Source organism: Hemiscyllium ocellatum, chromosome 6 (assembly GCF_020745735.1).
Source record: "Hemiscyllium ocellatum isolate sHemOce1 chromosome 6, sHemOce1.pat.X.cur, whole genome shotgun sequence".
Lineage (NCBI taxonomy): Eukaryota > Metazoa > Chordata > Chondrichthyes > Orectolobiformes > Hemiscylliidae > Hemiscyllium > Hemiscyllium ocellatum.
The window spans coordinates 12,584,560-12,610,342 of record NC_083406.1 but is presented as its reverse complement, the minus strand read 5'-3'; positions in this window follow the sequence as shown (position 1 = coordinate 12,610,342).

Below are 25,783 nucleotides of genomic sequence, written 5' to 3'. Positions count from 1 at the left end.
TGCAGAACCCATTGAGAGAAATAATTTCTCCTCATCTCTGTCCTGAAAAGGTGGCATCTAAATTTAAAACAGCACCTCCTTGTTCTGGACTGAACCACAGGAAGAAGCATCCTTTCCATGTTTACCATTGTCAAGAACATTTAGGATCTTATACAATTCAGTCAAGTTCACTCACTCTTCTCAACTCCAGTGATAACCAGCCCAGTCTGTTCAGTCTATCATAAGGCAGTTTGCTCATTCCAAATAACAATCTAGCAAATCATCTCTGAACCACATTTATCCTTAAATAAGGAGACTACAACTGCATACTATATTCAAAATGTGGTCTCACCAATGCCCTGTATAACTGCAGTATAATATCCTTACTTTCATCTTCAAATCCTCTCAAAACAAAGGATAGCCTTCCATCAGCAATGCCCTGTATAACTGCAGTATTACATCTTTACTTTCATCTCCAAATCCTTTTATAATAAAGGATAGCCTTCTATTAACCTTCTTGATTATGTGATGTACTGTCAGACCAATGATTGTGACTCATGCACCTGCCCAATGATGTTACTGTGTTCATATTAACTCAACACCAGGAGCTTTTATTTTCCACAATAACCTTTGATGTGGCAATTTATCTAACTGAAATCTAACTGAAGTACATGTTATTCCTTTAAAGAAGGAGAAAGTGAGGACTGCAGATGCTGGAGATCAAAGCTGAAAATGTGTTGCTGGAAAAGCGCAGCAGGTCAGGCAGCATCCAAGGAGCAGGAGAGTCAACATTTCGGGCATGAGCCCTTCTTCAGGAACTTTAAAGAACTCTAATAAATTAGTTTAAACTCTTCCCAATTACCCTGACTCTTTCTAAGGTGCAGCAATAATCTGTTTAATGATCTATTCCAAAACCAGACAGATGACAGACATCAAGCTAACTGGCCTCTTGTTTCCAGTGCTTAATGAGAGAGATTATATTTGGTCATTTCCAGTCTGGTGGAACCTTTCCAGAATCAAGGCCATTTTGGAAAATTAACACTAACTGGCCATTCTAAATTGCCCCATAGTGTCCAGGAATGTGTAGGTTACATGGTAAATGCAGGATTGTGGGGATAGGATGCTCTTCAGAGGGTCAGTGTGGACTTGATTGACTGAATGGCCTGCTTCCACACTGTAGAGATTTTATGTCACTATTGTTGCCAAAGTACATCTCTTTTACTACTTTTCTTTCGGGAATGAAATCTGCTGTCCTTGTCTGGCCAGGTCTACAGGTGACTCCAGACCCAACAGCAATATGGTTGACTCTTAAATAGCTCTAGCAAACCCAATTACTTCATTAGCCACTACTTTATGATCTGGGGGATGTCCATATGGACCTGGAGATTTATTATCCCACTGTCACATTAGTTTGCTCAGTATGACTTCCTTTGTGACTACAAAGTTGTTATGTTCCTCTATTCCTTCCATATCCTGATTTACAGCTATTCCTAGAATTACAGTGAAAACAGAGCAGAATATTGTTAGCTTCATTCACCAACACACACTTTAATCACTCTTTTTATTTTTAAACACCTGTATTTTAAAAATGCTATCCATTTCTACCTTCTGACTGAACTTCCTTACATACTCTGACTTGGTCTGGAGACTCTCTATTGCATTCCCTCTTTGGAAAATATACCTGTCTTTAGATGAAGAGAGTAAAACTGCACACAATGCTCTGGGTGCAGTCTTTCTAAGGTTTTGTACAATTGCAGTAAGAAATCTTTACCCCAGTATTCCAATCCTGATGTAGTGGAGGTCAGCATATTATGAATGTATTCATTTTCAGTGACACGTGAACAAGGACACTTCAGACACCATCACTTCCCAACCTATCACCATTTATGAAATGAGCAAAATGCTGGAGATGTAGGAAATTTGAGATTGAAACAGAAAATGCTGGCAAAGTTTAGCAGGTCTGGAGAAAGAAGCAGAGTTGATGAACTGAATTTTAAGATGGAGCCCACACCAATCAACATTTAAGAGGCCGCCCCGTAACCATAATGTGTGTCAGGTGGCTTCGAAGAGGGTGAGGGTTATACTTTAGACCCTCAATGGGAACAGGTACTCCTCTCTTCACCTACCAGCCAAACCCGAGTTGTGGACCCTGCTGGGATTGGACGTACACCCTGGGTAGAGGAAACAGGTTTTTGTAGGTCAGGTGGAGAAGCGTAAAGGGGAGTGGGGCATGGAGCGGGGGATGGGTGACCCTGCTGTACACAGGGAGTTACCCCATGCCAGAATCTGACTTACCTCCCTTCCTGCCTAATGTGCAAAGTCACATTAAAAAAAATCGACAATCTGACACCAGACTACTCACACTGACTGTAATTATACTGCACACTGTGTAACTCTCAGGTCGATGGCTTTGCTAAAAAGCTTACTTGGCTGTTAAGAAGTTTTAAAACAGCAGGTGGGCTGTCAATTTCAGCATCTACCCATCCCTTTTCCCAGAATGAATCAGAGGTGGGCAGGAAGGGGATAATCTAACAGAATGCCAATTTTTATTGACTTCCCTCCCATCCCTGCCAAAAGTAATCAGGATCAAGGGATGAGTTGATAACTTAACTCCCTTGGCACAGAGCATTGCAGGAAATATTTAGGGCCGGGTGCATGGAGACAAGCATAGTTTGAAATTTCAGTTTTAGAAATAATCTGTGGATGTAAGTACTGCTGATGTGAAAGACCATAACCAACTTGAGAAAGTAACAGATGGACAATCCATGCAGTCGGTTCTGAAGATACTTCACAACCAACTGTAAGTAGACTTTGGCTATTTGGTCCATCAAGTCCACACCGACCCTCCAAAGAGCATCCCACACAGACCAACGACCTGGTAACCCCTCACTTCCCATGGCTAATCCACCCAGCCTACACATCCCTGGATACTATCATAGGCATTGGCCAACCCACCTAACCTGGACCTGCGCATCCTTGGACTGTGGAAAGAAACCAGAGCACCCAGAGGAAACCCACACAGACACAAGGAGAATGTGCAAACTCCACACAGACAGTCAACCTTTGGTGGAATAGGACCTGGGTCCCTGGTGCTGTGAGGTCGCAGTGCTAACCACCGAACCATTATCCACCCAGCTCGGTACCGATAGTATGTTTCCATCCTCAAAGGAAAATAATGAACTAGTTGAATTTCACAACAATCTAACAGTTCTCCGATAATCATTGACAGCTATTTTTTTCAGATTTTCTAAATTTCAAATATCTTAATACTCCTCTGAACTGCTGAGAGACATTTTACAATAATGGATGTTGAATTCAAACTTTCAAATGGCCCGAATGGTATTGAATTAGTTTCTTCTCGCTTACTAGTTGAGGACTTCAGATTATAAAATCACTACACTATTGTAATCAAAATGTGATGCCAATCTGTGAGAAACAGAAATGAGGGATGCAATCATCAGTGTCTATATTTCTAATACCTAATCTTCAAACTCTTAGTTCAGAACACACAATTGTCATATTTACCTCAGAGCTTTGTGAACATATAAATAGGCACAGAATGACAATCACACTGATGAATGCTTTTTGAGTCTAGAAGGTATTTTCTGCACATTCCCTGCCATTTCTGTGTTGCCTACAGTTTTCCAAGGTTGCAAAGTTGTCTCCTTAGCAACTGTGCTGTAACCATGACTCCTAACATCAAAATTCTTACAGATTAGTTGAACGCTACTACAATAAGGCACATGAAGATGCCGAATAAATTGCTGAATAGACTCTTAGCTTGCCTCAGCACAGATTCTGATGTTTAGCTTCTATTCCACACTATCCCTCGTTTTTGAATCCTTTCAGATCTTTATGATCTTCAGCCATACAATCCTCCAAATCTCTAGACTCCTATATAATTCCAGCCTCTTGAGCATCACTGATATTCTTTGCTCTACAGAAGATCAGCAGTTGTTCTATCAAAATATGTAGATTCAATGGGCAAAATGGCCTGCGCCTGTTTCTTCATTCCTAATATGAGGCATTATGAGAGACGTGAAAAATATGTTCACAACACATAGGGTTGAGTTTAATGGTGGATTGGGTGACCATGTCTACTTATGGAACCCCTTTGGGATGATAGGTCATTTTGTATATTAGCAACAACCTGCTTTTGGAGTTTCTGCTTCTTTAAGGATGAAGATCCAAGAACTGTTGCAGCTTTTCAGACACGGTAGCATCATGATGAATGGTGCACTTCACGATAAGGTCCTGAGGAGTGTTGCTGAACAAAGCGACAGAAGTATGCTTGCCTTTATTGGTCAGTGCATTAAATAGATGAGCTGGAAGGCCATGTTGTGGCTGTACATGACATTAGTTTGGACAGTTTTAGTGTCTTGTGAGCAATTCTGGACTCCTTGCTATAGGGATGATGTTGTGGAACTTGAAAGGGTTCAGAAAAAAATTACGAAGGTGTTGCCACGGTTGGAGATTTTGAACTATAGGGAAAGGCTGAGTTGGCTGGGGCTGGTTTCCCTGGAGTGTTGGAGGCTGAGGGGTGGCATTATAGAAGTTTATAAAAATCATGAGGGGCATGGATAGGATAAATAGGCAAGGTCTTTTCCCCAGGGTTGGGGAGTCCAAAACTAGAGGGCATAGGTATACGCTGAGAAGGGAAATATATAAAAGGACTTACAGGCAATTTCTTCATGCAGAGGATGGTGCGTATATGGAATGAGCTGCCAGAGGAAATGGTGGACACTGGTGCAATTTCAACATATGTAATGCATCTGTTTAGAGGGATGTGGTCCACGTGCTGGTAAATGGGACTAGATTTATTTGGATATCTGATGGGCATGGATGAGTTGGACCAATGGGTCTGTTTCGGTGCTGTACAGCTCTCTGACTGTATGGTCAGCACTGATACTGCAGGAGACTCTGGACCAGCAACCAGTTGGTCCAGGATGACAGGTCCATCGTGCCGACTCATTTGGGTTACAGTGATCCCAGGGGCCTGGAGAGGGGATTTGTTATGTAGGCAAGGGAGCTACCTTAGCTGGTCTCTGGCTGGGAAGATCGTCCTTAACAAAGTTTATTCCTGCCTGCAGAAGGTGGATGGGGTGGGGAAGGAGGGTGTAGCTTATTAGGGGCTGTAGGAAGTCAGGAATGTAATGGATTATGATTGATTCTCCAGTCTGGACAGTCCAATGAAATATATATAGTACAGCCACACCCTTCCCCTCCACCCAATGTCACCTCCCTGCCCATTCTAAACTGGGAAGCAATTGAATTCTGTCCAGATACTGTACAAATAGCTTAAAAACCTGGGATATAAGTATGTAGAGGGGTAATATTAAACACTTGAAAAGAAAACTAAGAAGATTCTGCTTTTGTTCTGCATTATTGACTGTCCTCTTACCCGTTCTTGTTGTAAAACAGCTTCTTATACATATATTTATGTGAGGTAAAATTTTCAATGTTAGTCTTTTTCAATGATTGGATTGCTTTATATTTGTGGTGACTTTCTCCTCAAATTGCAATTGATCACGTAAAGATACTAAAATTTAATTATCTACCAATGTGTAAGCTCATCCCTGACTTTTATCTGGAAATCACAAGAGCACATAATTTTCTATGCTTTTTTTTAACAAATGGAAAAACATAAGCAAGAACATGAGATTTTCTGATATTTTGTGGATAAAGATCCTTCCAACAGTGCAAATCCATAAACTTCATCTCAATTTGGATCTTTTACTCTATATTATAATTGCTGTGATGTTTAACTTTTAACTTTGTTTTTCCTCTCTATCTTGTTCTTAATATTCTGTACCTTGGTATTTGTACCTAAGATAGTGCTGTGTGTAGCGACATAAGGCACTTTTCACTGTACTGACGTACATTTGTAGTTGAGTGCACTTTACCTGACAAAGGAGCAGCACTCCAAAAGCTTGCGATTTCAAATAAACCTGTTGAACTATAACCTGGTGTTTTGTGACTTCTGACCTTGTCCATCCCAGTCCAACACTGGCATCTTCAAATCATAATTAAATATAGAAATACATTGAATTTACAAAACAAAAGCAATCCATTTTGTCCAACCAGCTCAAAGCTCATACTCACCCTTCATGTGATGTAACTTGACACTTACCACAGTTCTCAAAATGGATTGTCCTTAACTGATTATGACCATTCCTGTCATTGTTTTGTGTGGCTGAATATAGCACTGTAATGTTATGAGTTTGGATTTCTCCGACACTTTTTGTAGTCTCATTGTAGTCAGGTGATCACTTAAGTGGGAGAAAGTGAGGACCGCAAATGCTGGAGATCACAGTCAAACAGTGTGGTGCTGGAAAAGCACAGCTAGTCAGGCAGTATCCTGAATAGACCATTCCAGTTGAAGAGCTTATGCTTGAAACGTCAACTCTCCTGCTCCTCAGATGCTGCCTAACCGGCTGTGCATTTCCAGCACTACACTTTTTGACTCTGATCCCTTAAGTGGTCTCAGTATCTTTTCTTTATGGGAGTTTCCTCACAATGCCTGTATATCTACTTTTACACATCTTAACCTGCGGATGCAACTATAGCATCATCCTGTGACCTGGACTCATGGAGGAGATATTAGTCATTGCAGTAAGCTGACTTCAATGGAAAAGAAACTCAATGGCTTAATCGCTCTGAGCTTGCTTAGCATTACTGGAGAAGACCAATTTCACTCACCTGTAATGTCCACAAGAAAAACAGAAAGTGCTGGAAAAAAACATGCAGATCAGGCAACGTCGGTGGAATGAGAAAGGAGGTATTAATATTTAGGGTGGTGATCTGCCACTGGAACTCCGTACTTGCAAATTGTTTCTTCAAGCAATCTGAGACTAAATAAACTAAAATGGAGCTGATTTAAAATAATCAGAATTGCTTGATTAAGTTGTTAATACTCAATATAATACTGCTAAGTATAGAAAATAATAAAAATAAAAAGAAATACAGGAAAGATATAGTACTGATGAGTCATTTTACTTAATTTAAACATAATTAATTCTCTATATTTTCTAATACTAACTCGTTTCAGAAGTACAAGCGGGTGTAGTTTGATTTTTGAAAACCTTTCTCCCTAACTCAAAAAGCTTATCCAGCTTACAGACTGAAAGGTCAACATATTTTTTTAGCACAGTAGTGAGGAAGATTTTTCCAAATAGATAGCTGAAACAATAAATATGGCAGGAATGACTGATCATTTCAGATTAATGGGCATTCACCAATATGATGTTCTGTGAATATTCTCAAACAAACTGCATGTTAATGGAATGTTACCCCTGCAGTACTGTTAAATTGCCCATTGAGATGTGGCATATGTATAAAATTCATGCCTTCCTGAGCCTGAAGTAACTGCACAGAAGTCAGTATCCCGTCACCAACACACCCTTTATTTACATGTGGTTTGTATATGGGCTCTGACCAGCCAGCTCAGAGCCAGTACCAAGGATCTGGACACTTTCTGAATACCCTGTTTATTTTTTATATATAGGAAAGCACCCAGGTGGCCAGTAACAAGCAGTGCCCTTCACAAAAGGCAATGCTGTGTGAAACATTCCTTTTTTAAAATTTTTTTTTCTCTTTCTTTTTTTTTTCTAACCCCCCCCCCCCACACACCCCCCCCCCCACACACAAAATACTGCCTACCTGCGATAGTGCTTATTTTTTCCCCAGCACTCATGGTGTGTGTGTGTGTGTGTGTGTGTGTGTGTGTGTGTGTGTGTGTGTGTGTGTGTGTGTGTGTGTGTGTGTGTGTGTGTGTGTGTGTGTGTGTGTGTGTGTGTGTGTGTGTGTGTAGGTGTGAGACACGGTGAGAGACACAAAGTGCACAAATCTTTATTTAATTTCCACCACCAGGAAGAAAGGAAACACCCGAGTGGCCAGTGACAAGCAGTGCCCTTCACATCAAAGGGCAATGCTGTGTGATCAAAACAGTGAAGGGGAGGGCAGTGACTAAATCAAAATAGAGTTGGAGGGGGAAATGATGCACTCCACGCCCTGCGGCGCCCACCTCTCCATGAACAACTCCAGGGTGTTGGTGGAGACTGCGTGCTCCTTCTCCAAGGACACCCAGGCCCTAACGTAACTGCGGAAGAGGGGCAGGCAGTCGGCCCTCACGACCCCCTCCACGGCCCGCTGCCAGGACCTGTTTATGGCCAGTTTGGCCAGGCCCAGGAGCAGACCCACGAGGAGGTCTTCAGACCTGCCCAATCCTCTGTTTATACCTGTCAGTCAGAACTCCCTGATTGGCCTAGTTTAACAACCCCAACCAAGGATCTCAAAGTGAATGAGATCCACTTGACCTTAGTTCCAATCACTACAGGGCCATTGAGAATTCCACAACTTGGTAAAGTCTTGTGTCTCCTCCTTATATTTGTCTCTGACTATAGATCTGTGAAGTCCTTTTTGTTTCCATATGAGATTTTCCAGATGCACAGTGAACTATGAAACAGCTAGTTCTAGTTGTATGGTGATGGCAGTTTTGCCTCCAGTATGGTATTGTTACCTGATATAGCAATGCTTATATTATTCCTCCTAAACCAGAAAACTAGGATTTGGGTAATGTGGTATTGAAGGATCCAACAGATGTTTATTACAGCTCACTATGTACACATATTACATTCATGGTCACATTTGGGTTAACATTCAGGTTTTCAGTTACAAAGAGTCACATGCTTCAATCCATGTGCCATGCTTCTAGTGGCTCAAGTTTAAGATGGAATTTGATGCCTTTATACATTCAGGTTACTTGTTATGATCCAATGGCAATACCATGAGCATGTTGCTTCAGTACATACATACACACTGTGTCTCTTACGGATCTACCAACTGTCTGATATAACATGGCAGAAAGATCTAAAGGTGCCTAAATTGAGAATAATAGTATTTTCAATCCCACTGTGTGGTGCTTGACAAATGCAGTTCTGACTGGAACATATGACACATTTCAGCGAACCTCTCCATCATAAATCAGAACTGCTAAAGGTGAATATTAAAATCAAAATGTTCCATGCATGTCCTAGATGGGGATGACCTTCCATCAGGGACATTTATTCTCCCCTATCTGCATTTTCTTTTCTGCTGAGACTCTACTGCTGTGACCTGATGAAATGATAACAGACTTTCCAAAACACAATTCATCCACTAATTTGGCAATGAGGAAAAAGAGAAGAATGCTTCAAGTGAAAATTCATCATTGATATTTTTAAATAATGCGATTGGTGGTTCTCTTGTGAAATGGAACCTGTGAAGTCCAGTGTGGAAGGTCAGCTGCTAAATCAGCATTTCAATGCTGAGTGACAACACAATCTGTCCACTCGGCATACATCCGATGCAAGTTTGGCTGCCTATGCCTACACTGTCTCCAAGTATGGCACACCGCACTGGCAAATGGTCTAACCACAATTTTCGGGACTCAGAGCTGCCTTGACTCTGACATCATTGACACTACAGAGACTGATTTTATGGCCAGTGTGTTTAATCCTGGAAACAGCTGTTGGAGTTGTCAGGTCCCCCTATCTGTGTGATAAAATCCACCATAATTGGAAGCTGTCTTAGGTCTGGAACCCCTGTAGCTGTTGACAGCTTTGAAAACATTGCAAGCAGTACAGAAATGGCTTTGTAAATTCACTAATACCAGCACTATTGTTTAAACAAATTGAGGGAGTAATAAAATGGACATCTGTTGAGACTGTTCACTAGCAGTAAAATATCGAATTCATTAAATTTTGAAAGAAATTAGAAATACCTCAAGCTGTTAAGTAAAACACCATTCTTAATTTTAAACCTGTGAATGGAATAATATTTGTAAAACACGTGGATCTTTTTAGTAAGGGAGTTCTGAGGAATAAAATCATGTGATTGCAAAATAAATGCATTTTTTAATATAATGATGAGAGGTTTGAACTTTAGTGGCACTGGTTTGATTCGAAAAATCTCTGCCTCTTAATAAAGGACCTAAACTAATCAGAAATGGTTCCCATCCAATGTAAAACAAAACCTCACATTCAATGGAGATAAAATCCTTAGGGTGAGATTCAGTGACTAAGTTGAGTTTAGAAGGTGGTACAATTGCAATTGAAGACAACAAATTCAGGAAACTAAGTGTCAATTATGGTTCAGTAGCAGTTATCTGACCTCTGACCTCTGTGTCAGACATTGTGGGTTCAGATCCTTCTCCAATATTTGATCACATATTCATGGTTGACACTTCCGTTGTTGGACGTTCTGTTAAGCTGAGGGTCCTTCTACCCTCTTGTGTGAATGGAAAGGATTCTATGACACAATATGAAGAAAGGGTAGGTGTTTTAAGAGGGTCAAGGCTGTCATTTATCCCTCAATTGTCACCACTAAGATCAGTTTAATTGATTATATATCTCATTTCTGTTTTCAGAATCTTCCTGTGCAGTGACTGACTGGTCTTACACCAGACTGCACTCCCAAAAAATAAATCATTGTGGTGTGATGTATTGTGAGAACATTGTGAGAAAATGGTGTGTTCATGCAAGCCTTTTTTTCTCCTTGACCTACACAACTAGAGATGGGGTACCTGCTCATTCATTCACTTGCTATTTGTTGGATCCCTGTGTCAGCAAATTGGTACCTCTTTACCTACGTATCAATGTTTTGAAAAAAACCTGTTACAGGCTGAAGCACTTTAAGGAAGTGGCACATATGGCTCATGAAGGCAAGTTTTGATCTTTGTCAAGCGAGCTTAGCTTCAGGCAATGGACCTATGTCATCTCACTAAAGTAGTTTGCGCCAAAGCAAAATTAGATGAGATCGACGTCAGAGAAACTTCTTATGATCACACATGCCATGGTCTTCTGCCTGGAATGTTTCCCTAGCCATATCTGACATCACCCAGGGACATGACTTACGCACAGTACTCCCTCCAGTTGAAGGCTCCATTAAAATTATGTTTGCAGCTGCTCCATTTTTGCCATTTAGACTTGGAAAGTTTATAGATGCAAATGGTATCAAATTGACAATCAGCAGCAGCTGCGTGAGGAGGAAATGTGCACTATTTGAGACTGCGATGATGAAGGGGCAAGCAGGGAGGTTATAGTGCTCTGACAGTACAGCTCGATCCCTAATATGCCACAGGCATTTTTTGAATCCATTTAAATCAGTGAGTGCCTTTGGCACTACACTTGACTTCTTAGAATATTCATAAGGCTTTTCAAAGAGTGGAAATAACTGTCTTGTGTAGAGAGGATGAAAAAAGAGTGTAGAATGTTAAACTAAATCTGTGGTTGAGAACAAGCATTAAAACAGACCTCCTCATGTCTCAGAAGGAGATATTTACGGGCATTGATTGATGCTACAGACAAATCATTTGTACCAAGAACTGGTGCAGGATTAGTTTATTAATGGAGTGAATATTCGAGCTGAAAAGGTTTTAGAAAATAAAGCATTACGTTGATATGTTGTTTTTGTTAAAACCCCAAGTAGATAACTGCTGGAGTTAAAATAAAGCATAAAATTTCATCCTAGTATACAATTTACTAGCTTTGTGATAAAACCAACACCTATACCAGAGGCAGATGGAATACCTTAGGATATTAACAAAATCCTTGCTGATGATAGGCTGAACTCTCCCCAGGGGAAATAGAAAGATGGTTGGGAAATAAATGGCAAGTAGGAAAAAGCCAGACTCTTGACATTGTGAAAAGAAATGAAGGGAGGCAATGGCCTTCCTGAACTGTTCATCACGAGACCCTGGTTTGAATCTTGCCAAGTCAGATTAATTTTAATCAATAAAAATCTGGAATTAAGAGTTAATGATGACCATTAAACTTTTGTCAAATGTCAGGAAAACCCATCTTGTTCACTAAGGTCCTCTAGGGAAGGAAACTGTCATCCTTATCTGCTTTGGCCTACATGTGACTCCAGACCCACAACAAAGTGCTTGACTCTTAACTGCCTCTTGGAGTCACATGTTGGCCAGACCAAGTAAGGATGGCAGCTTTCTTTCCGAAAGGACATTAGCGAAACAGGTGGGGCTTTCCAACAATTGACAGTGGTTTCATGATCATCATTAGACACTTAATTCCATTCAATTTTTTAACTGAATCCTGCTATGGCAGGATTCAAATCCAGATCCCCGAAACATTATCTTGATCTCTGGGTTAACAGTCCAGTGATAATATCTCAAGGCCATCGCCCCTCTAATAATCACTGATTCCAATAATGCATATGAGATCTGTAACTTCTCTATAGACAGAATAGGACCTTCAATATGAATCTAATGCCTATCTGTGCATATTCAGGAGGAACAGGAGTTCTCCTGTGGGCTTGCATCAGGAACATCACAACCTCCCATCCCCCGACTTTATATCTGCAGGGTTAATACGATGTTGCCCTATCTCTGGTTGTTGAGATTTATCTTAAACCTATTTGTAGGATGTGGGTGTCACTGGCTGGCCAGCATTTGTTGCCCATCCTTAGCTACCCTTGAGAAGGTGATGGTGAGCTGCCTTCTTACACTGTTGCAATCCATGTGCTCTTGGTAAAGCCACATTGCCATTAGGGGGCGCGCTTCCAGGATTTTGATTCAGTGACAGTGAAGGAACAGTTTGCAAATCAGGATGGTGTGTGACTTGGAGAGGAACGTATATTTGGTGGTGTTCCCATGTATCTGTTGCCCTTTATCCATTTGGAAAGAAGTGAACTTGGGATTGGAAAGTATTGTCTAATGATGTTGGTGAATTTCTGCAGCGCATCTTTTACATGGTACTCATTGCAGCTACAGGGTGATAACCTAGGGATATTAACATTATGTTATTAATGCAGAGAGACAGATAATCTTCTGGGAACTCAGTTCAATCCCTCCAAAAGCCCAGACGTAGAATTTTAGTTCAATAAAAAAGACCAAGAATTATGAATTTGGTGAAACTATTGTCAATTGAAAAATAAAACCCATCTGACCACCTTTACCTGGCCTGGCTGACATGAGACTCCAGACCCACAACAATGAGGCTGTCTTTAACTGCCCTATGGATAAATAGTGATGGGTAATGAATGCTAACCTAACTGGAAAATAAATAGTCAAACGTGAGGTGCTGGAAAAGCACAACTGGTCAGGCAGCATCTGAAGAGCAGGAGACCTGATGTTTCGAGCATAAGGAATCAGGAATGTGATTCCTATTGAAGAGCCTCTCCTGCTCCTCAGATGCCGCCTGACCGGCTGGGCTTTTCCAGCACCACGCCTTTTGACCCTGAACACCAGCATCTGCAGTCCTCACTTTCTCCCTGGAGAATAAATAGAAGAGTGCTGGAAGGAGTGGGTGTTTTCTACCAGTTAAGTAGGCTGATTTCTCTTGGATAATGTTAAGCTTCTCCAGTGTTAATGGAACTGAACCTATGCAGACAAGTAGGGAATATTCCATCACATTCCTGACTTGTGCCTTGTAGATGGTGGACAGGCTTTGGGGAGTCAGGAGATGAGTTACTTGCCGCTGTATTCCTAACCTCTGATAGGCTCTTGTAGCCGCAATATTATTTGGCTAGTTCAGATCAGTTTATGGTCAATTGTAGCCCCTACGGTGTTATTGATAGAGTATTCAGCAATAGTAGCATTATTAAATGTCAAGGGATGATAGTTAGATTCTGTCTTGTTGGAGATGGTCGCTGCCCAGCATGTTGAGGATGTTATTTGCCACTTTTCAGCTCAAATTTGGATACTGTCCAAGTCTTACATATTTGAACCAAGACTGTAATGAAGTCAACAGCTGAGTGGCCCTGGTGGAATTCAAACTGGGCATCACTGAGCAGGATATTGTTGAGATAATGCACTGTTGATGACACCTTTCTTTACTTTATTGATGATGAAGAGTAGGGATGGATTTGTCCTGCCTTTCATCCATAGGACATCTCTGGGCACATTTACACCATTGTCTCGTAAATGCCAGTGTTTTAGTTGTTCTGGAACAGCTTGACTAGAAGTGTGGCAAATTCTGGAGAGCAAGTTGTCAGTACTATTGCCACAATGTTGCTTTTTAACTATTCAATGTCCCCTGCGATTTCTTGATATCATGTGGAGTGAAGGGAATTGGCTAAAGACTGGCATCTGTAATGTTGTGGATCACTTGTGTCATCAACAGTGACATCAAGCAGCCTTCTTCTTCTGATGAACCACATCACAACAGGGAGAGCTAGCCATTTGGATACAGAACTGGCTCGAAAGTAGAAGACAGAGGGTGGTGGTGGAGGAATGCTTTTCAGACTGGAGGCCTGTGACCAGTGGTGTGTCGCAAAGATCAGGGCTGAGTCCACTGCTTTTCATAACTTATACAAATGATTTGGATGTGAACATAGGAGGTATGGTTCGTAAGTTTGCAGATGAAACCAAAATTGGAGGTGTAGTGGACAGCAAAAAAGATTACCTTAGATTACATTGGGATCTTGATCAGATGGGCCAATGGGCTGAGGAGTGGCAGAAGGTGTTTAAGTTAGATAAGTGTGAGGTGCTGCATTTTGGAAAGGCAAATCAGAGCAGGACTTATACACTTAATGGTAAGGTCCTGGGGAGTGTTGCTGAATAAAGAGACCTAGGGGCACAGGGTCACAGTTGTTTCAAAGTAGAGTTGCAGGTCAACAGGATGTGAAGCAGGTATTTGACATATTTCCCTCATTGGTCAGTGCATTGAATATTGGAGTTGGGGTGTTAAGTTGTAGTAGTGGAAATGATTAGATTAGATTTCCCACAGTGCAGAAACAGCCCCTTCAGCCCAACAAGTCCACACCAACCCTAGGAAGAGCAACCCACCCAGACCCATTCCCCTACTAATGCACCTCTCACTATGGGCAATTTAACCTAACCTGCACATCTTTGGATTGTGGGAGGAAACCGGGAGCACCCGGAGGAAACCCACGCAGAAATGGGGAGAATGTGCAAACTCCACGCAGACAATCTCCCAAAGCTGGAATTGAACCCTAGTCCCTGGCGCAGTGAGGCAGCAGTGTTAACCACTGAGCCACCATGCCCCACATTTTTCTACACTTCTTATTCTTCCTAAATTAAATTGCCCAGAATTGGAAAATGACATTCAGCGGGCATGTTGAGTAGGAAGAATTCTGGACTAACTTTCACAGTAGAGAAAGAACAAGAGATGTTGCTGTGAGGATGTTATTGGGACTGGAAGTTTTGAGCTGTAGGTAGAGGTTGAATAGGCAGGGGCTGTTTTCTCTGGAACATCAGAAGCTGGGGTGTGACCTCATAAATGTTTATAAAATCATGAGGGGCATGGATAAGGTGAATGGTCAGGACCTTTTTCCCAGCATAGGTGAGTCCAAAATCTAGAGGACATAGGTTTGAGGTGAGAGAGGAAAGTTACAAAAGGGATGTTTTCACAGACAGGGTGGTACATATATGGAATGAACTGCCAGAAGAGGTGGTGGAGGCTGGTACAATTGCAATATTTAAAAGTCACTTGTACAGGGGCCTGTTGTCCATGTAAACCAGTCACTGAAAGTGGATAGATGCAGCAGACTGTGAAGAAGGCAAATGATATGTTGGCTTTCATCGCGAGAGGATTTGAGTTAAGGAGCAAGGATATCTTGCTGCAATTGTACAGGGGCTTTGGTGAGACCACATTTGGAGGATTGTGTGCAGTTTTCCTCACCTTATCTGAGACAGCATGTTCTGGCAATGGAGGGAGTGCAATGTTTCTGATGACCATGGAGAGCAGAGATCATAATAAGGATATGTGGTCAGACATCTAGGTCTGAGACAAGGAGACATTTCTGTACCCAGAGATTGGTGACACTGTGGAGTTCCCTGCCAGAGAAAGTGATTGAGACCAAAGCTTTGAATGTTTTCAAGAAGGAGTTAGATATAGTTCTTGGGATTAAGGGGTTCAAAGGTACAGAGAGAAAACAGGAGTAGGGCACTGAACTGGACTATCAGCCATGAGTGTAATGAATGGCAGTACAGGCTAGAAGAGCCAAAGGGCCTATTCTGCCTCCTACTTTGCAGTTTCTATGTCATGGTGGAAGGGTTAGGGACAGACTGTTACTAATAGTAGAAGGGCCAAGAACATGAAGAAACAGCAGCAACATGAACAAAAATATTTTAAATAACAAGTGGTCATGATTTGGAATGTAGTGCCTGAGAGTGTGGTGGATGTAGATTAAATTGTGGCTTTCTGAAGTGTGAACTGCCAGACAGTAAGAAATTGCTGCTCCACAGGATATCTGTGGGAAATGGGACTAACTGCCTTGGTCTTACAGAAAGCCAGCACTGACATAATCAGCTGAATCTCCCCTTCCCGAAATGTAAATACTGATGATGTCAATCAGAGTGGGCAGTTCCCAAACCTGTGGGTTCCCCTCTCAGTGGTGGGAGCAATTAGGATCAGGGGAGGTTTCCTTCATTAATGGTGACTGTGGTTTGGAAAATCTATTGGGACAACCTGGTGTTCACCTTCAATATCCCATGAAGATGTGTCACGGATCGGTGGGTGTTTACTAAGCTCCAAGGTCTCATCTTCTAAACAAAGCCACAAAATGGCAGGAGCAAAAGTATTTCACTGCCTGACATCCAACCATGCCACACTCACTATGACAGCATGCTCTCCCACACTCCAATAGCTGCCCTACCCTCACTCCCTCCAACATTATCACCCACTTCACTTTCCCCATTCACTCTGGGCTCATTGCATGCATTAAAATGAGATCAAAAGAGAAAGAGTTTGTGAAGCAGTAGCCTAATGCCCACAGCCTGTAAATAGAAAACTGTTCCCAGCTCTTGTTCAGATTCCATGGCTGGTGATTTCCTGAAGTTACAAACAGTCCATTCAGGCTTGTATGGTTTAATTAATAAAAAACACTTCACAAAATCGCTCCATCTTCACCAATAGCATGTCTTGAGAAATTAGATGTAAAACTAGTTCACACAAATAAAGACATAATCCTCAAGAAAGCCAATCTTGCATTCAGCCTTTAAAAGTGTGGCTTCTGTAGGTTTTAAATTTGATATATAATGGTTCACCTGAAATGGAAGTGTCTCACAATCAGACCGTGAGACCTGACAGCCTAGTCTTGCTGGGGATGGCTTTTTTACTGCAGCAATGTCTTGGGAGCATAATCAATTTGAGAACTAAATGAAATCAATTCCTGTTCAAGTAAAAAAAAATCCCTGGAGAATAGATTCAGCAGTCAGTCAAACACAGAAATACAGATGGGCAATTTGTTATAAAGACTGTTGTAGATTTGAATCATCGCTTCATCTCTTCTAACATAAGTTATGATGTATTGAATATGTATGATTTCTTTTTTGGAATCTGTAAAGCATGTTCTGAGTTACAACTGTTCTTTCTCAAAGCTGCGACAGAAAGTATTTACTTTCGTCGCTTCACAGATGGATACACACTCACACTAGCACGTTGACACACAAATTGACACATTGACACTACAAAATGCCACAGCCCCGTTCTGGCTGTGTTCTTTTAAGCAGCTGTGACTGTGCCTGCACTTTTGGCAATGGCCAGAGTCTCAACAGTGCTTTTTGTTCAGAATCAAAAAGGAACACAATTAAACTAAAATGGCGCACATCTTGCTGACGGACCTTAATACCTTTCATCCACTTTGTTCACACTGAAAGTCAGCACATTGGCGCAATTGAGGAGCCATGTGAGTTAAGCTGTTGTCACTATGTGTCTCTTGCTTAATATCTTAGCTTGCACATAGGGACCGAGTGTAATACTACACTGACGTGACATCAGCATGTTGTAAATAGCTGAGCTCATTAACTTGCTTAAATCATCAGATTATTTAGATTGACTGTACTTGGATATGCTTGATGAACAGACAGTTCCTTTTGCTACAGTTCTTTTTAAAAATCACATTCTCTGCCTGGTGAGGAAATGGGAGAAGTTTAGTTTCCGTCTCTGGTCTTCAGATCAATCCCTTTCGCATTATATGACTTCACAGACTGTGATGATGGACAGACTAATTGTCTTCCCAAACACATGCCAAAAATTCCAGGTTAATGATAGTTTAGACAGATTACAACCTTTCTTTCACCACATGTGCACTGAAGTATGCAGTGGGCAGGCCTAGAATAGAAACACAGGGCTGAAGCATTTCCCAGAGCTCGGAAGTGACTATGTGAGGACACATCTGTTACATCAAAGTTTAATTCATCAAATGGAAGAGCTATTCATTAGAACATAAACTCTCCATTCTTTCATCAAGCAATCTCAACAATAGCATCACCGAGGTTGGAATTTCCCCAGCTCCATGGTGGTGATCTTGGAGGCAGTGCATTGTGGGACTGGGAAACTAGAGCGAAGCTGGGAGTGGGATGGACTCCCTACTGTACAGAAGAAAGCAGCCAAAAAGGATGCTTAAAGGAGACCCTGGTGGTGGTTTGCAGGTCAGCTGACAAATTGCCAACAGCAGTGTGGCACTATGCAGAGCTTTCAGCCGAAGAAAGATGACCTCCTTGTGCTAAACAAAGCAGGCATTGGAACTGGAGGTTCCAAACCCCAATGTATGCCGTGGGAAGATATAATTTACTACAGAGGTGTTCCCCTCTACTCTGATGAAGCCTAACAGTTTTACTCTCCATGATGTTTCATTCATATCCCTGCCTCAGGATGTGCCTTTGAGCTTCCTCCAGCCTTTGACTGGGTGAGTGGGACCAAAATCCTACCTGACAATTAGGAAGTTATCTCTGGAGGACTACTGCATGGGTCTTGCTGGAGGCAAGTCTGACATTTAGTACCAGTGTCAGAATGTCAAAATCCATGTGAAAATTCAGCCTATAGTCTCAGTGATTGAAACAAAATGGCAGCCTAATTTTTCTGGTCAGGGTCTAAATGTCAGTAATGGATCAAGTTGTAGCATGGCTGTTTCTGAGTTGAAAGAGTCTGTGTTCCAGTTCCACTCCAAAGCCTTTATTAGTCAGAGCATTGAATATAGGAGTTGGGAGGTCATGCTGTGGCTGTACAGGACATTGGTTAGGTCTATTTTGGAATACTGTGCTCAATCTGGTCTTCCTGCTGTAGGAAAGATGTTGTTAAATTTGAAAAGACTGCAGAAAAGATCTACCCCAAAAATATTGCCAGATTTGGAGGGTTTGAGCTATGGGGAGAGGCTAAACAGGCTGGGGCTATTTTCCCTGGAGCATCGAAGGCTGAGGGGGTGACCTTTTATAAGTTTATAAAATCACAAGAGGCATGGATAAGGTGAATAGACGAGGTATTTTCCCTGGGGTGGAGAAGTCCAGAACTAGAGGGCATAGTTTTAAGGTGATAAGGGGAAGATGCAAAAGGAACCTTAGGAGCAACTTTTTCATGCAGAAGGTGGTACATATGAGAAATGAGCTGCCAAAGGAAGTCATGGAGGTTGGTACAGTTACAATATTTAAAAGGATTCTGGATGGGTATATGAATAGGAAGGGGTTAGAGAGACATGGGCCAAATGCTGGCAAATGGGACTAGATTGATTTAGGATATCTGGATGGTGCAGACGAGTTGGACTGAAGGGTCCAACAACTGTGCTCCACATCTCTGTTACTCTCTATCAAGACTAAGACACCAGCAAAGTACTGGAGAAAAACTGCACTAATAGACACTTGGCTGGGGCACACCTGCCTGCAACACAGGATGTAAAAGAACCAATGGCACAATTTTGAAGAAGATCAGGGAGCTTTTCCCAGACTCCTGGTGATTATTTATTCCCTCACTAACATGACTAAAACAGATTATCCAGTCATTATCACATTGTTGTTTGCTGTGTAGAAAAGTACCTGATCTGTTTCCTACACTTCAAACAGAACTGCTTTGAGGCAGCATCGCAGAATTGTGTTAGCACAAAAAGAGACCACTTCGCTAATTGTGACTGCCTGGCTCTGAATATTTTAACTTAATATCAATCTCCTGCCTTTTCCCCATAAACCTGCACCTTGTTTTTTTATATGTTAAAAGCTGTCTAATTCCTTGTGGAATGTTTCAACTGAAGCTCTCTGCAGCACCATTTCAGGCTGTGCACTCCAGTCTTTAACTCCTCGATGTGAGAAAAAGTCTATGCTCTCCTTGCGTTTGCTACTTTTGCAAAACACTTTAAAACTGTGCCTTGGGGTCCTCTATCCATTTATGGGAAGGAACAGTTTCTCTCTATCAATTCTGTGTAGACTTCTCACGATCTTGCAAAGAAAATCCTTCTTAGTTTTCTCCTCTCAAATGCTCCAATCTTTCCTCATAACTGAAGTGTCCCATTTCTGGAACCATTCTCATGAACCTTTCCTGCACCCTGTGCATTGCATCCATATCTCTCTGAAAGTGGGACACCCAGACTGAACACAATATTTCATATGAGGCACAACTAATGTCCAAAATAAGCTCAGCACAGCATGCCTGCTCTTGTATTCTGTGCCCCTATTGATGGAACCTGAATAACTATATGATTTATTAGCAGATCTGTCCACGTGACCTGGCAATCCTAACCACGTATGTACATACATTGCCAGTTCTGTCTACTCCTGCACATCTTTAGAATAGAAACCATTATTTTATATTGTTTCTCCATGATCTTCCTGCCAAAGTGTACATCAGAGTTCACTGCTTTGAACTTATTCTGCCATCTATTATAGGAGTCAGGGATTAGAGGTGGAAGGATGCTTTTCAGAATGGAGAGCTGTGATGAGTGGTGGTTCGCAGGGATCAGTGCTGGAACCTCTGCTGGTCGTGGTCGACATAAATGACTTGGAGGAAAATGTAGCTGGTCGAATTTGTAAGTTTGTGGATGATACAAAGATTGGTGGAGTTGCAGATCGTGAGGAGGATTGGAAGAAGATGGAGTACTGGGCTAATGGTCGGATACTTGGTAGTGTGGATGAGCAGAGGGATCTTGGTGTCCATGTACACAGATCTCTGAAAGTTGCCACCCAGGTGGGCGGCACGGTGGCACAGTGGTTAGCACTGCTGCCTCACAGCGCCTGAGACCAGGGTTCAATTCCCAACTCAGGCGACTGACTGTGTGGAGTCTGCACGTTCTCCCCGTGTCTGCGTGGGTTTCCTCCGGGTACTCCGGTTTCCTCCCACGGTCCAAAGATGTGTGGGTCAGGTGAATTGGCCATGCTAAATTGCCCGTAGGGGTAAATGTAGGGGTACAGGTGGGTTGCGCTTCGGCGGGTCGGTGTGGACTTGTTGGGCCGAAGGGCCTGCTTCCACACTGTAAGTCTAGTCTAGTCTAATCTAAAGTCTAGTCTAGTCTAGTCAGGTAAATAGTGCTGTGAAGAAGGCCTATGGTGTACTGGCTTTTATTGGTAGAGGAATTGAGTTCCGGAGGCCTGAGGTCATGTTGCAGTTGTATAAGACTCTGGTGCGGCCACATCTGGAGTATTGTGTGCAGTTTTGGTCGCCATACTATAGGAAGGATGTGGAGGCACTGGAACGGGTGCAGAGGAGGTTTACCAGGATGTTGCCTGGTATGGTAGGAAGATCGTATGAGGAAAGGCTGAGGCACTTGGGGCTGTTCTCATTGGAGAAAAGAAGGTTTAGGGTGACTTGATAGGTGTGTACAAGATGATTAGGGGTTTCGATAGGGTTGGCCATGAGAACCTTTTTCCACGTATGGAGTCAGATATTACGAGGGGGCATAGCTTTAAATTAAGGGGTGGTATGTATAGGACAGATGTTAGGGGTAGATTCTTTACTCAGCGAGTTGTGAGTTCATGGAATGCCCTACCAGTAACAGTGGTGGACTCTCCATCTTTATGGGCATTTAAGCGGGCATTGGATAGGCATATGGAGGAAAGTGGGCTAGTGTAGGTTAGGTGAGCTTGGATTGGTGCAACATCGAGGGCCGAAGGGCCTGTACTGCGCTGTATTTTTCTATGTTCTATGTTCTATGATTGTCATAGCATACAGATTAGAGGCATGGGCAGAAAAATGGCAGATGGAGCTTAATCCAGACAAATGTGAGGTGATGCATTTTGGAAGGTCGAGTACACGTGAAAATTATACAGTGAATGGCAGAGGCCTTAGAAATATTAATATGCAGAGGGATCTGAGTGTGCAGGTTCACAGATCACTGGAAGTGGCATGCAGGTAGATAAGGGAGTGAAAAAGGCTTATGGCATGCTTGCCTTCATTGGAAGGGGCATTGAGTATGAGCATAGACAAGTTATGCTGCAGGTTTATAGAACTTTAGTTAGGCCACACTTGGAATATTTCTTACAATTCTGGTTACCACATTATCACAAGGATGTGGAGACTTTGGAGAAGATACAGAGAAGGTTCACCAGGATGCTGCCAGGTATGGGAAATTTTAACAATAAAGAAAAGTTATATAGACTGGGCTTGTCTTCACTGGAATGCAGGAGGCTGAGGGGACGATGTGATAGAAGTTTATAAGATTGTGAATGGTGTGGATAGAGTGGAAGGTATGAGGCTTTTTGCCGGGGTGGAGGGGTCAATTACTAGGAGATACAGGTTCAAGATGTGAAGAGAATGTTTAAAAGAGATGTGTGAGGCAGGTTTTTCACACAAAAGGTGGTGAGTGCCTGGAACACACTGCCAGAGGAGGTGGTGGACGCAGACACAATAGCAGCATTCAAGAAGCACCTGGATGAATATGTGAACGGGAAGGGAATGGAGGGATACGGATCCTGTAAGTGAAGGCTGTTTTAGTATGGAAGGGCAAAATGTGGTGATGCAGGCTTAGAGGGCCGAAGGACCTGTTCTTGTGCTGTAATGTTCTTTGTTCTTTGTCCATTCAGTCCACCAACATGTCCTCACTGCACATTACTGTATTTATCACTTTACAATTCTCCCAAGTTTTGTGCTTGCAATTGTCACACACACATATACTTCTTGAGAAAAGCAAGGTTCCTTTCTCTGACATTTGGGGAACGCCAAACTTTCGTGGCCAAAAAAATACATTGCCGTCTGTTTTTTGTGACTCAGATAATTTTGTCTTTACATTGCTCCTGTCCCTTTTATTCCATGACTTAACTCTTTCCTTACTATTCCAATATGTGGCATTGTATTGAATGCCCTTTGGAAGTCCATACACATCATATCAACAGCCATGGCTTCATCAGCCACTTTCCTCTTCAAAAACTCCAGCGAGTAACTTTGACACAATTTTACCTTTACTCTTCCAAATCAACCTATATTTTTCCATGTGACAAGTAATTTTTTTATCCTGAATAATTGCTTCCAGAGGTTTTCCCACCACTGAAGTTAAACTGGTCTGTAATCGCGGGCCTATCTTTACAACTGTTTTGGAATAACAAAGTAATGTTAACAATTCATTTGTCCTCCAGCACCATCCCTGCATCCAGGGAAGATTGAACACATATGGCCAATGCAGAGCCATTTAATGACCATGAAAAGCACCATATACATAAAAATCTTTCCAATAACTCAAAGGTCATGAGTACAATTCTTCAAAGCAAGTTGTGAAAGTAGGAAGAATGCAAAACATCTTATCATTTAGGGGTAGCATGATGGCTCAGTGGTTAGCACTGCTGTCTCACAGCATTACGGACCTCGGCTCAATTCCAGCCTTGGGTGACTGTCTGTGTGGAGTTTGCACATTCTCCCTGTGTCTGTGTGGTTTTCCTCCTGGTGCTCCAGTTTCCTCCCACAATCCAATGATGTGCAGTTCAGGTGAATTGGCCATGCTAAATTGCCCATAGTGTGAGGTACATTAGTCGGGGTAAATATGGGGAATGGGTCTGGGTGGGTCACTTTTTAGAGGGTTGGTGTGGACTTATTGGGCCGAAGGGCCTGTTCCCATCCTGTAGGGAATCTAATCTAATCTTAGGAGGACCCACAAGTACTTAAACAGAAAACAGCAGCAGAACAAAGTTAATGTGGCAGAAAAAAATCTAAAGAGATTTCAGTCACTAAAATGGAGTAGTTTGTGAAACCTAAGTGCTTTCATCAGAGGATGAATCCTGAGTAAGAAATAATTAATACTTTTACAACAGAAAAAATCCACTAATATTACTTCAGGCTATCAATAAACGAATACTTTAAAAAAGAGCAGAATCAACAGGGCAGGGGAGGAACTGTACAGTGAGGGTGCCCCAGTTTCCCACAACGATGTGAAGTTTTCAGTCATTCCAGCTCTGAGGAATTCTGCACTGAGTGGTGCTGGGGAGGAATTTCTGAATCAGTTCTTCATTCTGGTCAAACTCGAGAGAAAGGCCCAAGTACAGGAATGGCAGGTTGTGTCCTGTCAGGGTGTCAGGTAGTGGACAATTCGAAGAGATTACAAAGGAGGTCCAGGGGACACTGGTCCTTTCCGTCCAATGCAATGTTCTCATTATCAGTAAAGACAATCACAGGTTGTGGGAATGATTGCATAACGTCATAGCTCTGAAGGAGTTAATGTTCTTGTTAATTGGAGCTCTACTAAACTGCTGGTGTCATATATAGTCTATGGGTGGAGACGGAGTTTCATTTTCATAGGGAGCAGGTGTCTTTTGTACAGCTCCAAATGTCTAGTAATTATCCCTGACATGCTATGTATTTGAATTTATAGCCATCTTGCAATAATTCATCTTGTTAACTAAGTTAAGATCAGAGCCTTTTCTGTTAAAGACTCTAGATTGATGCATATTCTGACGACAATCATTAGACAGCCTCGAGACAAAATATAGACAAAGGAGATTGGTGGCAGTGAGCTACCTTAAACAACCCTTACACTGGACCACATACTGGCAGATACCACATGAGGGTTTCAGGGTAGTACCACATGGTGAGTGGTGGCATGGATTCAAATTCCATTCAGCGACTCCCACCATGAGGAAAAGAAGATTCAGAAGAAAGGCAAGTCTTGAAGCCAAGTGAGTTGACCACTCTGAGAACATGACTGCTTCGAGAATAAACAGCAGTCAGGCCATCACCTTCTCTGAGAGGCTGGGAAAATGTGAGAAGAGAGATTGGGCTAGTATAAGAGAGAAAAGTTAGCTTCAATTCGGAAAAGACAGAGATGTTAGTAAAAGAGGTGCTGTAGGTTTCAAGAGGAGGCTTCTTAGTTAGAATTTAGAAATCCCTGAAGGAAAAGGGGAAGCTATTATGAAAATGGTGCAATGACCTGAGAGGAAAGACAAGGGAGTGTAAAAGAATGTTTTCACCTTACACAAAGTGTCACTGCCATTGAGATTAAGGTCCATGAGACACAATATCTAGGGATGCTGAAAAGGCCAGAAGAAAATATTTATGCTGTGGCTGAAGAGTCAGTAAAGCCTCAGAAATTATTTAAGCTGGGAAAAAGCTCATTTAGAGAAATTGATTGAAAAAGTCAAGCAAAAGAAGAAAAGTCAGAAGAAACAAAGATTTAAATCTACCCGGGTACCAGATATAATCTGAAATTTTGGCAGCAAAAGCCATAGACAGGGAATTCTATTTCAAGACTTGTGTAGGTGAAAGTGGTTTAGATTGTGGAAGATGGGAAAACATCCATTTTGCCTGAGATGAAGAGGGAAAACCCCCATCTTGGGTGCAAAAAGCCTGGAAAAGCTACGTGACCAGCATTAGATTACTTACAGTGTGGAAACAGGCCCTTCGGCCCAACAAGTCCACACCGACCCGCCGAAGCGCAACCCACCCAGACCCCTACATATACCCCTTACCTAACACTACGGGCAATTGAACATGGCCAATTCACCTGACCCGCACATCTTTGTGACTGAACATGGTAATAAGAAGCCAAACCCTGAAAGGGTGGGAAGAAACAGTGGGAAGTATAAAGATACAGTTTTACAAGATTTTAAAAGTTAAAAGCAGTACATCACTACTGAACAGTCAGTTAAAAGAATTTTAAGACT